The sequence below is a fragment of the Aedes aegypti genome, chromosome 3, assembly GCF_002204515.2.
Source record: "Aedes aegypti strain LVP_AGWG chromosome 3, AaegL5.0 Primary Assembly, whole genome shotgun sequence".
Lineage (NCBI taxonomy): Eukaryota > Metazoa > Arthropoda > Insecta > Diptera > Culicidae > Aedes > Aedes aegypti.
Window position 1 is genome coordinate 95,950,232 of NC_035109.1, and position 16,512 is coordinate 95,966,743.

The 16,512-nt window shown below is 38.2% G+C and overlaps 1 protein-coding gene across 1 annotated transcript in view; it reads left to right on the forward strand.

Annotated features, from left to right (window-relative positions):
* Window positions 1–1,411: 1,411 nt before the first annotated feature.
* Window positions 1,412–16,512, forward strand: part of LOC5576189 (neuropeptide CCHamide-2 receptor) — a 165,621-nt gene continuing 150,520 nt past the window's right edge. The window contains exon 1 of the mRNA XM_021852958.1: window positions 1,412–2,191. The gene's annotated coding sequence lies outside the window, so the exon portion shown is untranslated. The remainder of the gene's footprint in view (window positions 2,192–16,512) is intronic.

The window sequence follows — 16,512 nt, forward strand, 5'->3', positions numbered from 1 at the left end:
TCAGAATCATTTTCAAAATTTTATTTTGAATTCTGTGCAGAGCTTTCTTCCTGGTATTAAAACAGCTGGTCCATATTGGTACAGCATACAACATGGCTGGCCTGAAAATTTGTTTGAATATCAAAAGCTTGTTCTTAAGACAAAGTTTTGATTTTCTATTAATAAGGGGATTAGAGACATTTAACATATTTGTTACATTTGGCTTGAATGCCCTCAATGTGATTTTTGAGTTTGAAAGTCTCATCGGGACAACATGTCTGCTTGAAGGTTTCAAATAAAGAGCTTTTGGTTTATTAATCCAAGTAAATATTTTTTTCCCATTTTTATCTCTACATGTGACTACATTGAGGGTGCGGGTCGTTAGGCTGAAAGGGTCGTTAAGCCGAATTAACATTTGATCATTTACTACTATTCAATATGGCTAACACAGTTTTTCCTTCTTTTAATCAAAGGCTGTTCTTTGTAGTTATATGTCACAGCGGTTATTGTGGGCTTACGGTTCTTTAGAACTATCAGCCGTTTTCGGTCTAATGATCCTTTCGGCCTAACGACCCTTTCGGCCTAACGGCATTCGGCCTAACGGGATAGAACCCTTCGCCCGTGTTAGATACCAGAACGGGCAAAACCTCGTATGTTGACTTATGCTGCCTATGCTGTGGGCATGTTAACGATAAAACAGAATCAGTTAATTCCTTGAAAAAGGCAATAAATGTGTCCGAAACGTCGGATGAAAACGTAAAATCCGTTTTTGAGCATAATAGACTGAAAGCCATAACCTAGAACATAATCATCACAGTCGTATCCCCGAGAAAGATATGCATGTGACTACAAAAAAGGTAGTCTTGACAAAGGAAACTCATATCTCTGTGGAAGTGCATCAATCTGAACAGTCATCTATGCTCTAGTTGAGGTGCAATAGCAGGAAGAAGAACAAAATTTTACAGAGGCAGTCCTACCCAAGAAATCGTCTCTAAGCTCAATTTTCCGATCATCCCTATCCCCCTCTCACGCTCTGAATCGGAAAACTCTCCGAGAAAATTATTTGCACTCCCGCTCAAAATGCCGATGTAGCACGTGCTTCTGTTTTCCTCCGGCATTTCAAACCGACTACAAAAAAAAACAAAAACAACGATTCCGTACCGACCTTCGATTGGAAAAACGATTTAACCGCGGTCACGATTCAGCCGTCCCCACATTCCATCTGATGGAGTTTCCATATCCAGCGAGACCGATACGGTTCTGGTTACTCAATACTGTTTTCCCAGTAGTGTAGCGTTGTACATTCGATAACGAGTGGCGGCTTTTTCGGTTTGGGGTGTTTTCGTTCCAGACCACACAGAGACTTGCTTCTAGTTTATGTGGTACGAGACGACGATGGATATAGCATGTAGCCGGTGCTAACGGTCTTCAACCAGACGGTGGATTGAACCAACGTTTGAAGCTGCGAATTCAGTCGGTTGCCGACGCTGGTGGAAAACGGTTTAGCTTTTCGCATTTTCCCGCGAGTTGGTCTGATCTCACGCGTTTCCAGACGGTCCCCGTACTTGAAAACCTTAGAGATTGAGGTGCGATTAGTGCGGTTGTACTTCGATGAGTTGTTGCCGGGTGCGTTTTTGTGGTTCTGGTGAAGGCCAGAGATAATGTTCCACCACAGGAGCTAAGTGCAATTGGTGCTCCCGATACAACCAGGCGAAGCAAACTGCCGAAATCTAGTGTTTATCTAGCAATAAGGAAGATCACGGAGTGCGCGGGTTGTTCTCGGGAAAGTTAATTGTGCTGGGCCGTTTCCCGAAAGGGTAGGCAGTTTTTGCGGGACCGTTGAATTGGATTTGGCGCTGGAATTGACGCGCTTTAGTGTTGTTGACTGGAGAGGTTACCTCACAACGGGATCCGTGCGAGGGTAGTAAATTATTTCGTTTATTTGCTGTGAAGAAGCCTCTGTCAGTAGTGTTCTGTCGGGAAAAAAGGGATTGTGGCAGAAAGTTTATAATTTAATCTGCAAGCTGGAAATTGGATTCCTAGCGAGAGAGAGAGAGAGAGGAAGAGGAAATGTGATTCGGCTGAGTTTAGTGAAATTTTGGATAGTTAAAACCGAAATGGGTTTCCTAGCTCAATTTGTGCAAGTTTGCATTCAATAAGGATCGCCTGCGAGTTGGAATTAGGAAGTTTGCGGGGATAAGATATTGTGAAGGTGAGTTCATTTTATTTTTATTTAAGCCGGATAATAACAATAAAATGAGGAATTCTGTGTTAGATGAGATCGTCTTTGGACGTTGAGTCACTTTGAAAATAAAACAAGCGATTATTCTAGAAATTCGATACAATAACATGGAATTCTTCAAAAAGTTTGAAAAATTCTGATAGAAGTTTGTTTAGGATTTACTTTTAGGTGCTTATCATTTAATTTATTCTGTAATTACATAAAAACCCTTAGTATATCGCCAGTAGTTCGATGGAAGGATGAAGAGTTTTTAAGAAGACATTCTGGACAAATTCTATAACAACTGTTTTACATACGTTTAGAAATTTAACGATTTTCTGGCAGTTTTTATTAGTTTCATAATATTTTTTACCGATTATGATTTTTGCTCCAAAAGGTCTTTATTTTTTTTTTGACCATATGAGTGCCTAAAGGAGCTGTCCGAGGAATATATGAGTATGCAAGATATATTGATGAAGTAGATACCGTAAATTCGGGTGAAATTGATCAGTAGGGTGAAATTGATCACTGTGTCACACGATTTTATTTCCCTCTAATAGAGCACAGAAACCTTTGCTACCTATGTAAATGAACGTTGTTTGTCTTCACTATTGTCAAATTGCATGTTGCGAAGCTTTTTATGTTAAGGAATGTTTATTTCTATTGAAATAATAGGAAATTCCATCATCGTGTTCTGTGTGGTATTGGCAGACATCAATAAACTTATAGTTTTAAACAAGGATTTGAGCATGGTGTCAACCTGAAAATTTGTAAGGATGCTTGAAATATATCCCCAAAATGAATTTTATCATCAAAATTCGTACCAATTTGTTCATTTTGTTGTAATAATTGAATTTTTGTTTAGATATCATCAAATTCCTTCGAAAATTGCCTACATTTAGGCGTTTTCTGCGGTATTGCTGAAAATGAATTGTTAATTATTTACATAAATTTTGGCATTGTTAAGTATTTGGCAAGCATATTTGGATTCAGGGGGCTCAAATTAAATAAGTAAAGTTGTTTTCAAAACCAACAATAATTGTTTTAACAGGTGATCAATTTCACCCCGAAATGGAATTCCTTGTTTTTTTTTATTTTGGAGACGATTTTCAGCACTAAAATCACAACTGTATGAAAATTTGAGTATATAAACCAATTAAGCTCACCGTCGTACTTGTTTTCCTGCATTAAGTTGTTTGGAATTGGCAACATCATAGAAAACAGACATGGAAAACAGTGAAAAGTGATCAATTTCACCCGAAATTACGGTAATAGTAAACCGTAACTTATGGCAGGGTTTGCCAACCGGTAGTCTACGGAGCCTTAGGGGACCGTGACGACTTCACAAGAGGTCAGGGTAGTCATTTATGGATAATTTTTTTTTTGTAAATAATAAATGTCAGGAATCTCTTACTTCGCTTGTTTTGCACGAGAGCGTTACCGTAAAATGGGGTGAAGTTGATCACTTTCGAGCAATTCTGTTCTATAACTCCTAGTAGAATTCATGTATTATTATCCAAATATTTTTAAAACATGTACTGGTTGGATATCTATCGAATTATACAAACGAAATTTTGACGAAATGTTCACTTAATTACAAAAACATTTATTTTAAATCAAAAAGTGAAGTTTTTGATTCCGGGGTGAAGTTGATCAATTATTGCGATAAGTTTCCTGAAATAAAGAGATATGCTATTCACTAAATGTGGGGTCACTGAATCTGGAACAAGTCCCAAAAATCTTACAACTTAATGATATATCCTGGATATGGATGGATACCTGGAGATCACCTCAGCAGACAGAATCGCAAATCGACCACGTTTTGATCGATGGACGGCACTTCTCCGACATAACCGACGTCAGAACCTATCGTGGCGCCAACATTGACTCCGACCACTACCTGGTGATGGTGAAACTGCGCCCAAAACTATCCGTCATCAACAATGTACGGTACCGACGCCCGCCCCGGTACAATCTCGAGCGGCTGAAACAACCGGATGTCGCCAATGCGTACGCGCAGCATCTTGAGGCAGCGTTGCCGGATGAGGGCGAGCTCGATAGGGCCCCTCTTGAGGACTGCTGGAGGACAGTCAAAGCAGCCATTAACGACGCTGCCGAAAGCGTTGTCGGATACGTGGAACGGAGCTCAAGAAACGATTGGTTCGACGAGGAGTGCCAAGAGGTTTTAGAGGAGAAGAATGCAGCGCGGGCTGCAATGCTGCAGCATGGTACGCGGCAAAACGTGGAGCGATACAGACTGAAGCGGAAACAGCAAACCCGCCTATTCCGGGACAAAAAGCGCCGCCTGGAAGAGGTGGAATGCCAAGAGATGGAGTTGCTGTACCGTTCTCAAGAAACGCGGAAGTTCTATCAGAAGCTCAACACATCCCGCAAAGGCTTCGTGCCGCGAGCTGAGATGTGCCGGGATAAGGATGGGAGCATCTTGACGAACGGACGCGAGGTGATCGAAAGGTGGAAGCAGCACTACGATGAACACCTGAATGGCGCAGAGAACACAGGCACAGAAGGTCAGGACAGCGAAGGCGATGGCTACGTCAGCACAGCGGACAGTGGAAATCAACCAGCTCCCACGATGGGGGAAGTTAAGGATGCCATTCAACAGCTCAAGAACAACAAAGCCGCTGGCAAGGATGGTATCGGAGCCGAACTCATCAAGATGGGCCCGGACAGGTTGGCCGCTTGTCTGCATCGGCTGATAGTCAGAATCTGGGAAACGGAACAGCTACCGGAGGAGTGGAAGCAAGGCGTTATATGCCCTATCTACAAAAAGGGCGACAAACTGGAGTGTGAAAATTATCGTGCAATCACCATCCTAAACGCCGCCTATAAAGAGCTATCCCAGATTCTCTTCCGTCGTCTATCACCTATAGCAAACGAGTTCGTGGGAAGTTATCAAGCAGGTTTCATCGACGGCCGCTCGACAACGGACCAGATCTTTTCCGTGCGGCAAATCCTCCAGAAATGCCGTGAGTACCAGGTCCCTACGCACCATTTGTTCATCGATTTTAAGGCGGCATACGATAGTATCGACCGCATAGAGCTATGGAAAATCATGGACGAGAACAGCTTTCCCGGGAAGCTCACAAGATTGATCAGAGCAACGATGGACGGTGTGCAAAACTGCGTGAAGATCTCGGGCGAACACTCCAGTTCGTTCGAGTCTCGGCGGGGACTACGACAGGGCGACGGACTTTCGTGCCTGTTGTTCAATATTGCGCTTGAAGGTGTCATGCGGAGAGCCGGACTTAACAGTCGAGGCACGATTTTCACGAGATCCGGACAATTTGTTTACTTCGCGGACGACATGGATATTATTGGGAGAAAATTTGAAACGGTGGCAGATTTGTTCACCCGCCTGAAACGCGAAGCAACAAGAGTCGGGCTAATGGTGAATGCGTCGAAAACAAAGTACATGCTGGTTGGCGGAACTGAGCGCGACAGGACCCGCCTAGGAAGCAGTGTTACGATAGACGGGGATACCTTCGAGGTGGTGGACGAGTTCGTCTACCTCGGATCCTTGTTGACGGCTGACAACAATGTTAGTCGGGAAATACGGAGGCGCATCATCAGCGGAAGTCGTGCCTACTATGGGCTCCAGAAGAAACTGCGGTCAAGAAAGATTCACCCCCGCACCAAATGCACGATGTACAAAACGCTCATAAGACCGGTAGTCCTCTATGGGCATGAGGCGTGGACTATGCTCGAGGAGGACTTGCAAGCTCTTGGGGTTTTCGAACGTCGAGTTCTAAGGACGATCTTCGGCGGCGTGCAGGACAACGGCGTGTGGCGGCGAAGGATGAACCACGAGCTCGCTCAACTCTACGGCGAACCCAGTATCGTGAAGGTAGCTAAAGCTGGAAGGATACGCTGGGCAGGGCATGTTGCAAGAATGCCGGACAACAACCCTGTAAAGATGGTGTTCGCCACGAATCCGGTCGGAACAAGAAGGCGTGGGGCGCAGCGAGCTAGGTGGATTGACCAGGTACACCAGGACCTGGAGAGCGTGGGTCACAGTCGAGGATGGAGAGAAGCGGCCATGAACCGAGGGAATTGGCGAAATATTGTTGGCGAGGCTTTATCAAGATAATTGTTGTAAAGCCAAATAAGTAAGTAAGTTAATGATATATCGGTTAATTTTGAATTTTAATGTTGGAAATTTCAGAACACACCACATTGAACGCCTAAAGGTATGCAATGTTCCTTGAAATTAGCAACTCGCGCACAAAAAAATACATTTTCACTCAGAAAATGATTGTTTATCCACAATGCAAATTTAAAACTGTATTAACAGAACATATCTGCAATGTAAGAAATAGTTTATTTAAATGGTGTCTTTATATAGCCTTGTCAATAGTCTATTGTTTGGAGAAGAATCCTTCAACAGTTCATCAAACATTTCATAAAAAATCTGTTTTTCCATGGTATAATTATCATTAATGTCAAACCGAACTTAGGAACATCAACAGCAGCCATCAGGTAATACGACGTCACAGATATTGTGCAAATTGAAATCAAATCGTAGCTCTATTGACAGTTTATACATGTGGGTACATGAATGATCAACTTCTCCCCACTGATCAACTACACCCCGAATTACGGTACTAGTAAAAAAAATCAAATTTTCATTCATCGAATAGTATTAAAATTCAGTTTTGTAGTGGGTTTTTGTTTTAAGTACCCATATTGATAAAATACTTGCATTGTTATTCTTTTCATAACAGATTTCAAGACGCATTCTACCTGATTTTCTCAGCACGAAGTTGAAAATGAAACTAATATCGAATCTATAGTCAATCCTTGGTGATTTGTTTTGAAAATTCCTTGGGTATTCAATTGGAAACTTTTGGAGGGTTTTTATACAATTTTCGAATTGATACTTGAAAGTTTTATGCGAAGTTTCTTGATTGATGGTCGGAAAAGGTTTTCAAGAGTTCTTGACAATGATTTTAACACTTTTTAGCAGACATCCATTGATTGGATCCTGAAGGCAACAAGTTTCTTCAAGAAGATGGATCGGAATCTAAACCTAAATTAATAAAAACATTAACCTAGAGCGTTAGGCAGTGGTTTAAGCTGAAAACTTGGTCGATTGGTCACCGCCAGCTATCGAGTTTCCAGCTAGGAGGGTTTTCTACTTGTTTAGAATTGTGCTTTCAAAATCTGAGGTTTGGCTTCCATTTATTTCATCTTGAAATATTGAATGCAGCTTCCGGAGGTGGCTCTTACCTAACCTTTTTTTTTTCGAAAAACTCTTGTCACGATGTTTGTGAATTCTTGTGAAATCCTCGAGGAATCTTTCAATTCTTGTAAAAAAAGATTTATGACAGTTCAAGAAAAAAATCTACTTGTATACCTACCTTGATACCTTGATGGCTACAGCGTAGCGTCACGCCATTGCCGGGCGTATTGTAGAGCTTCATCTTCGTCGGTCTTGGGCGAAACTTCTCCAGTTGCCCCGAACGTTTAGGGTCGCCAGGTCCTCTTCCACTGCGTACAGCCAGCGTATTCGTGGTCTTCCCGAAGCCACCGACCTCCACCTGGTTCCCTGCTGAATATTATTTTCGCAATTCTTTCTTCCGACATTCGCACTAAGCGACCAGCCCACTTAAGTCTGCCTGTATATATTTGATATATTTGGATAAATTTGACAAATAATTGAAAAGAGAGCTGGAAATTTCCCAGCTTTTTGAAATGCAAAATTTTGTAAATGATTGTGATGACACACTTTTTTGAGATTTTCTCATCATCCCATTAGAACATTTATTTTTCAAAATTTCAAATACAAGATTTCAATAACATCCATTTTTAGAAGTCCGCAGGATGTTTGCAGAACTTCAAAGGGGTCGCAGCTTTAAAAAGGTTGAAAATCACTGGCTTAGAGATCCCAAGTAACAATTTTAGTTTTACGAATTACTTCCAGGGTGCTATAAATAAACGCCCATAAAACCACGGTCAAGGCACTGTTACCTTCATAGCATCCCCCATAACCTCTTGTAGATTAGAATGTGACTAGTTGGCCCACTCTGAAAGAGGCTATGAAGTGTATAGTTATGTCACACGAATAAAGCAAAATAGCATTTATGGTAGCTATTTAGAGGCCGCCTGTTCTAGATGAATGTCGCTTCATCTTGAAAATGATTTTATCATAACGTCGATCTTGCCGGTTTTATTCCAACGTAAACAAAACAAAACAAAATTGAAAACACGACTGTAGTAAATTGTTTCGTAGTGCGTGTTAAATATTCGAAGTGATTTATTTTGATATAGTGCTTAAATCTCTAGTGCCGAGTGAGATTTACTGTGAAATGTGATGAAAAAGAAGTTAAATAGCGTGTCCCCCCTCTGAAAGTGTTATATTTCAAGTTTTTTAGCATTTGCTAAAAGGAATCGCCAGGACAAGAATAAACATATTCAACATTTCTTGGTTTGTTTGGGCAGTAGTTGTGCTTCAAATTATATCAGGTCAGTTTAATCATCATACCATTGCATCTTATGAGCGAATTTACGAAAATAATTTGATTTGAAAACAGTGAAATTATGGCAACAGGAGTGAAATTAATATGGCGGAACCATAATTGATAGATTGCCATCGACAAATGCTCTTTTGTCATCATGAATACACAAATAAGGGCTCCTTGTTATGATTCGGCATTTGTGGATGTAAAATTGCCTCAACAAATGCCGATTGAAGATGATTCAGCTTTTTTCCGCTTTTTATGGTAACTAAGCAGCATTCAACAAAGTTTGACATTTCGGGCGTGGTGTTTTGAAAAATATGGAAAAAAAAAAATGAAAACGTTTTTGCATTTTCTTATCAGGAATAATTCTCGCATACTCTGAGATAACGCCCTAAAAGCCATTGGTAGCCACGTGTGTAGTTCGTTGTTTCTGAGCAAATGAAAGAATAAGCATCAAAACCAACATCACGGGCAGGTAAATAATGATTCTTTCTTCCATATAGCATTGTTAAATAACATGAAAATCCATTCAAATACTCAGAAACAACGAGCTACACACATGGTTACCAATGGCTTTTAGGGCGAGATCAGAAGTTATGCGAGAATTGTTCCTTAGTGATAACGCAATATAAGTGACGTTATATTGTAGTAACAAGTATTAAATTTGCAATGCTAGTGGTGTTTTCGCATCTTATGAGCCCAAATACTGATTTGGGAGGTGTAAATAAGGTAAGTCATCAGAAACCAAGTGGAAGTCATGTAGTTTAAAAGCAGATTTTATGACAACAAGGTGTATTATATGAGTCTTTAATCAAAGCCGTAACAAATAAGAGTCGTTCAGCCACGGCAAGCAGTTGGAATAAGGTATTGTATGCTGCAATAAAGCTGGTTTTGTAGCCACAAAATTTTGACTTTATGTTTTGGCTCTAAAAGGTTTTGAAAACAGCCAAGAGCCGAATTTCAAAATATTATCTTTTGGCAACGTTAAATGTCGTCTCTAAGTATTGTAGCAATCACGTAACTGTCATAAAACATTAACAAATCCACACGAAAGCCAAGTTGCTGTTGAATTGTTACTTGGGATTAGTAAGAGAATGACACTAGCTTAGCTCAATGTGAAATAACCTCGTGAAACAGGAATCTAGCTACTTTCTTAGTTTTGGAGAAGCGAAAGCACTAAAGCAATACAGTCTGGCGACCTGAAATATGTTTTCTATTCCATGGCATATTTAGTATTTTTTTGATAAACTCAATCTCGAGCAAACTTTTGAATAAGGTGTATTGCGATATTATGTCTCGTGAACAGTTGTATCTACAGAGATCAATTTTTCTTTGTCGTATTTTAACCCTCTAATACCCAACCCCACTTAGACGGATATCTTTTTATTCTTTTGAATGCCGGCAATCAAAAGAGGAGATATTTATTATTTACTTTATGGATATTGATGTTTCGAGCAGTACTAATAGATTAATTTCTGCTTAGTAGTAAGTTAAAAGCAGAAACGATCCTTATAGGGTCATCTTTTGAGCCTATGCATGCTATAAAACGTTTGAATTTAACTGTGCGCCCTGTTTTCAAGTTGCCTGTGAGAGAGAGCGAGACAGCACCAACACACGGCGCACAGTAAAAGTCATGAGAACAAAAGAATTTATGGCACGTACAGAGGCTCATTGTTACGAAACTATTAATTAAAATAATAAAAAAGGATAAACAATACTACTGTCCGTTTATGAAGTTTTCAATATTTATAAACCTCGACCGGGGGCCTTCCTTAGCCGAGCGGTTAGAGTCCGCGGCTACAAAGCAAAGCCATGCTGAAGGTGTCTGGGTTCCCTGGGCATAGAGTATCATCGTACCTGCCACACGATATACGAATGCAAAAGTGACAACTTTGGCAAAGAAACCTCTCAGTTAACAACTGTAGAAGTGCTCATAAGAACACTAATCTGAATAATCTGAATAATCTGAATTAGTATCAATTTTTAGGAATATTTCTTGGAACTTCTACTCCTCACAATGAAAGTGTGTCAAATTGAAGAGCACGAATTTTCTCAAATTTAGTAAAAACAGTGTTGGTATTTTGTAGCACAATAGCATAGCATAGCATAGCATAGACTGACTGTACATGTCAATGGTTGCTACTCCGTGATTGATCGGAACTGGTAAGAATTGCACTACGATCCAAATGAATAAGGGATGGGAGTTTCCGCTAACTCTCGAAGTGCAATTTTAGCAGATCTAATATTATTGATCAATAACGGCGCCGGCCAAGTCCTTACAGTCAGTTGGGATGGGGAAGGAATGTTAGGGTGTAATGATTGTTGCTTCTAGAGACCGAGAATACCTCTGCATCTCCACAATCACCACGGGAAGGGTGTTTATTAGTGAGGGAGGAAAAGATCTGGGAGTCACCTCTGGTCGGTGATGCGATCCATGGACAAGGGGGAAATATACGACTTGTATTTAAAGCTAGTTTTGTATTTTTGTCTCGAGAAGTTTTTGGAAAAATACGTCAACATCTATAATGTCGAACAATTCAAAAGACGTTTTTATTAATGACGAAAACTGAAAATTACATGTATATATTTTAGCTTATATGAAACAGGAATAATGCCGACACTTGTAGTGACGAACCATACATAGTTTGTTTGAAAATTACATATGAGTATTACTGTGCATTTTGTCTCGATATGGTAGAAGTTTTAGAAAATACGTCAACATTCACAATGTCGAACAATTCAAAAGATTTTTTTTTAATAAATAATTTTTAATAATGTCAAAAAGAGAAAAATATATGTATATTCAAATTGTATAAGAAAAAAGCATAATGCCGACACATATAGTGACGAACCAAACAAAGTTTGTTTTAATATTACATAAAAGTTACGCTTTCAAGAAAATATGTGTTATCATAAGCATGAAACGAACTCACCAGTTGGTAATCCATTCTCGACTGAACTCAAAACTGACACTGACAGCAAAACTTCTTGGCGTCCCGAAAATAAACCGTCTTGCTTGGGCCATCCCAAATACGTACCCAGCAAGACGCTCCAAAACAGGTGAAAAAAAAAGATCTCCGGCGACGAAAACACGCGCGAATCCGTCAGCAAAATCAATCGGACGACGCAAAACCGAACTGTCCTGCTTGGGCTTCACGAAGCACTACCCAGCAAGACGCTCCAAAACAGGGGGAAAAAAAATTCTCCGGCAACAAAAACGCGCGAATCCGTCAGCAAAATCAATCGGACGACGCAAAACCGAACTGTCCTGCTTGGGCTTCACGAAGCACTACCCAGCAAGACGCTCCAAAACAGGGGGAAAAAAAATTCTCCGGCAACAAAAACGCGCGAATCCGTCACCAAAATCAATCGGACGACGCAAAACCGAACTGTCCTGCTTGGGCTTCACGAAGCACTCAGTGTTGGTATTTTGTAGCACAATAGTACATTTATTTGAATAAATTCGTTTTGACTATTGAAATGTTTATGTAGTTTTTTATTTTTCTTCCAATAATAAAATAATAATCATTTGTCGAATTTCGGTGGTGTTCCGAGATTTTCAGCAATGTATTACCAACCTTTTCATAAAATTTTGACAGCTGGATTTGTTCAACATTTTGCAGCTCAATCGGCACTTGGTTTTGGCAGTGGGAAACCGCGTGACGACCGGAGGGTTAATACGCATTGTAAAAGTTTAAATTTGGATTTTTTCTGGATTTATTACCGAGTTAACGTTTGAAATGTACATGTAAAAATAGAGGGTCTTTTTAGTTTTTTTGTGTTGTTTAAATTTGGAGTGAATTCAAAAATGTATATTTCATCTTAAAGCCTGATTTGCTGCTGAACAGGAATCGCTAAAGAAATTTCTCACCGATTCCTTGCAGAAATTTTCTACAGTAACTCCCGTTTGCACGACATCTCTTTTCAACTGCGTACTGCGATCAGAAAAAAACGCTTCCTTGATCGATTCCTTGCGGGAATTTTCCATGCATCAAGATAGGCCAAGATATTACATGTCAGCAGCGAATCAGGCTTAAGCATGGTAAAAACTATATTTCATCGATTTCAATTCTGATTTAACCTACAGGTTTTTGGGATTTTTTATTTCAAGTAAAAGATGTTTTCAGTCTGATCCAGAGTTTCTCTTTTGCTCAAACTTAGGTACTGTTCTTGTTTAATAAAATTTTGGTCGAAAAACCACATGACGTCGCTTTGATACTCGTTTTAAATGCATATAATTGAAACAAATAAGTTTTTTCGTAGTTTTTAACTAGGGTAGGTGTACCAGTTATGGCCATAGTGGTTCCCTATTTCGCCATACGTGTTAACTTGAATTTATTCACATTTTGAAAAGTTTTGTGTGTTTTAGGAAATAGTTTAAATAAAATAAGTTAAAAAAAAGTAGTTATGAGTGTAATCAAAAAATTATATTTCTGCTGCAAACAAGGAAAAAACTAGAATTATTTTAAGTTTTTTCAATTAAATAAAAGTTTGAGTGTTATCTCAAATGGTTGTAGGTCTTTTGGCATAAAGTCATTTGGCATAATAGTCGTTTGTCATAATAAGTCTGAAATCAAGCATTTCTTAAGATATTCGTTTCGTCTATTGAATCTTCCTGATGACATAAGTCTTGTTTTGGAGTCAATTGACACAAAATGACACTTTATTCAACAATCATATGCTATTGAATAGACTAAAGCCTTTTAGGATAATTATTGCCAATAGTATTTTATTATTTATCCAGAAATTACCCTTCTTTCAAATATTATTTTTTCTTTTGAGTTTCGCTATTGGAATAAATTTTTGCACTGAAGATTTTGATATATTTAGCACAAATTTACCCTTTCAATTTACCCTATTTGGCTGTTTTATCAATTCTTGCGAGACGTGCTGCTATAATGATAATTACTTTAGAATAGTTTTTTTTTGCATTATGCTGCAGTAATCTGTGGAGTAGAGCGTTTAATCTTTTGCAAATAAATTTTCCCTTCTTTTATCAAGTAATTTTCATCAAGTGTTACGTCCAAAGGACAGGGTTTGATCTGCAGCGAAATATTCTATGAGCGTTCCCTTTATTAAAAACTGCGAACTTTCTTTGCCAATTAAATATTTTCAAAAATGTATATCGCAATAAGCTCAACGATACTCTATGCGATGTTGGGAAAATTATTATTCCGAGAAGATCTTCCACCAGACCAGTCACGAGTTTTATTTAGTAATGCACTCTAATTTCACAACAATTTTTGACATTCATAGCTTGGAAAATCTCTGAACTTACACCACGCTTGTAGAGAACCTACAAAAAAAATTGCTATGGGCTCGGTGATCTCGGTTAAAGCTTCAAAAATGCCGATATTTATTTTAAGTCAATCATTATGCCAAATGACCGTTATGCCAAACGGTCATTATGCCAAACGGCCATTATGCCAAACGGCCATTATGCCAAACGGCCATTATGCCAAACGGCCATTATGCCAAACGGCCATTATGCCAAACGGCCATTATGCCAAACGGCCATTATGCCAAACGATTTTATTCCAAACGGCTTTATGCCAAAACGACCTTATGCCAAACGACTTTATGCCAAATAGGGTAAAATCATTGCTTTAAATTTTGGTTCATAGGTTAAAAGTAGAGAATATAAATGACTTATATATTTTTGCTGTAACATACATTTTAAGTGTTATCAAAAAAATAATATTCCTACTTAAACATGATCACTGCGCTTAAACAAGATCACTTATATCCAAAAAATGTCAAAAATGTCTCATTGAACAACATATCATAAGGAAGTTTTAACTTAGACGTCTATATTAAAAAATAAAACTGATCTAGATCACTTACAAGTCATCAAGATCAAAACCAAAGCTATCAAAATGTAGTACAACTTATTCCAAAATACTTTGTCGAAGATGCCAAATATCTAGCATGCATAGAGGTTTCAGATACCTACCCAAATTTGCTCGAAATAATATTTTTAAAATATATGTGTTATTTGTTTATATCATTCACGGTTATTCGAATTGTAAGCTACGTTGATGTTGAATCCGTGTGGAATTGGTAGATGGTCCTGTGATACCTACTAATTAGCTCACAGGTTATTATGTGGTTTGAAGACCAGAACTGAACGATTTATTGTATCGGTTGTATCGATCGGTCCGTAAGTCGAGCCTTTTTGCAAATATAGTTTTTTAACATGCCTAAGAATGAAAACCTAAATATTTATGCATGCTGTTTCAAAGAATTATAATTTATATTTTTAAAACAAGTACTGGCATCCTAGCTATCGACTACAGTTGATAGATTGCCAAAAGATTTATTTTGAATGAATATATAATTTTTCATATAATCGAAAGTCGGTTTTCTGTTTTGGGGTTACTTTGATAATGGAGTATACCACCCTTCTACGCCTACTTGTCCCATATTCTATGTAAACCTTATGGACTGCGGGACAAATATGCGTAAAACGGTAGTATGAATCGAACAAAATTTTTATAGGGCATTGCATAAGGACTGTTCATTTTATAAAGTGGACACTTTGTTTATGCTATATCTTTTTTATTTATTGATAAAATCGTAATCGGTTTTCTGTGTATCGTTGACCTATTATTCTAAAATGCTATGAAAATATAAAATCTTTGAAAATGCTTTTGGTTGAAGAGCTAAATAGTTTTTCTAAAAACTCTTAAAAAAAGCTGTCCGTCAAAGTTTAACATTATTTTTCGCAAAACAAAAATCCTTATTTTTATGAACAAATTGTATGTTTGTATCCTTTACTATTCTACTAAAGGTAAAGCTTTAAAAATATCAATTATATTCCACCATTCTATGACATTAGGTAACTTTAGTGATTTACCCATTTATGGCCAAATTTGCTGATACACCATCCTTTCACTCCCAGCAAAAGAGAAAAGTAAAAAGCGTGTTCAAAACTAGTTTGGATTACTAAAGAAACTATATTAGTACAAACGAAAGCTTAATCGTGAGATTAAACCAAAGTCTTAAGTATAAATTTTACTGTTTATGGTAGTTTTACTAAAAAGTCTCATACTTTTAAAATCATGTACGCATATTTATCGATCTACAGCAAATTGTAAACAGATTTCTCCGAATTTTTCAATTGGTAATCTCAGAATAACATATTATGAAAATAATATGTGGAAAATAAAATCGATTTTATTACAGCAGTGTTGCCAATTTTGATGATTGTCAATGTACTTTGATAGGTCTTCTAAGAATAAAGCAATTGTGTTTCTGTTGTGCTTTGAATGTGACGTGGGGACTTACTAAGTAACTCTATGAAGGCGTTATTTTTCATATTAATACTATATTAGGACTTCCGTCAGGACGTACTTTTACACAAAAAATTCTACTCATATCAATTCCCATCAAATTTAAAAAAAAATTCTTCAAAAATATACGGGAAAATTGATTTTATTATATCTGTAAAATTGTTGCTCCAAAAATAACTTGATTTTTTCCATCAGGCTTCTGATTGATGATGCTTTCGAAGAACAAGCCTTTTTTGAAAATAGAAAGTATAAATTATCGAATTTTCCAGCCAATTTCTTACAATCATTGATTTTGATAACCTCAAAAAATCGACCGATCTAATCGTTGTTCCATATTCGTGTGAAATTTAATTATTTTGGAGAATTTTTATTATCACAACATTGTACAATACTAGTCGAACGATGTGCAAAAAACCGATTGAAATTTCATTGATTAATAAGAAAGATACAGCATGCACAAGGTGTCCACTTTATTAAATGAACAGTCCTTACTACTAGGCCAGTGGTCACCAAACTGCGGCCCGCGGGTCGCATGCGGCCC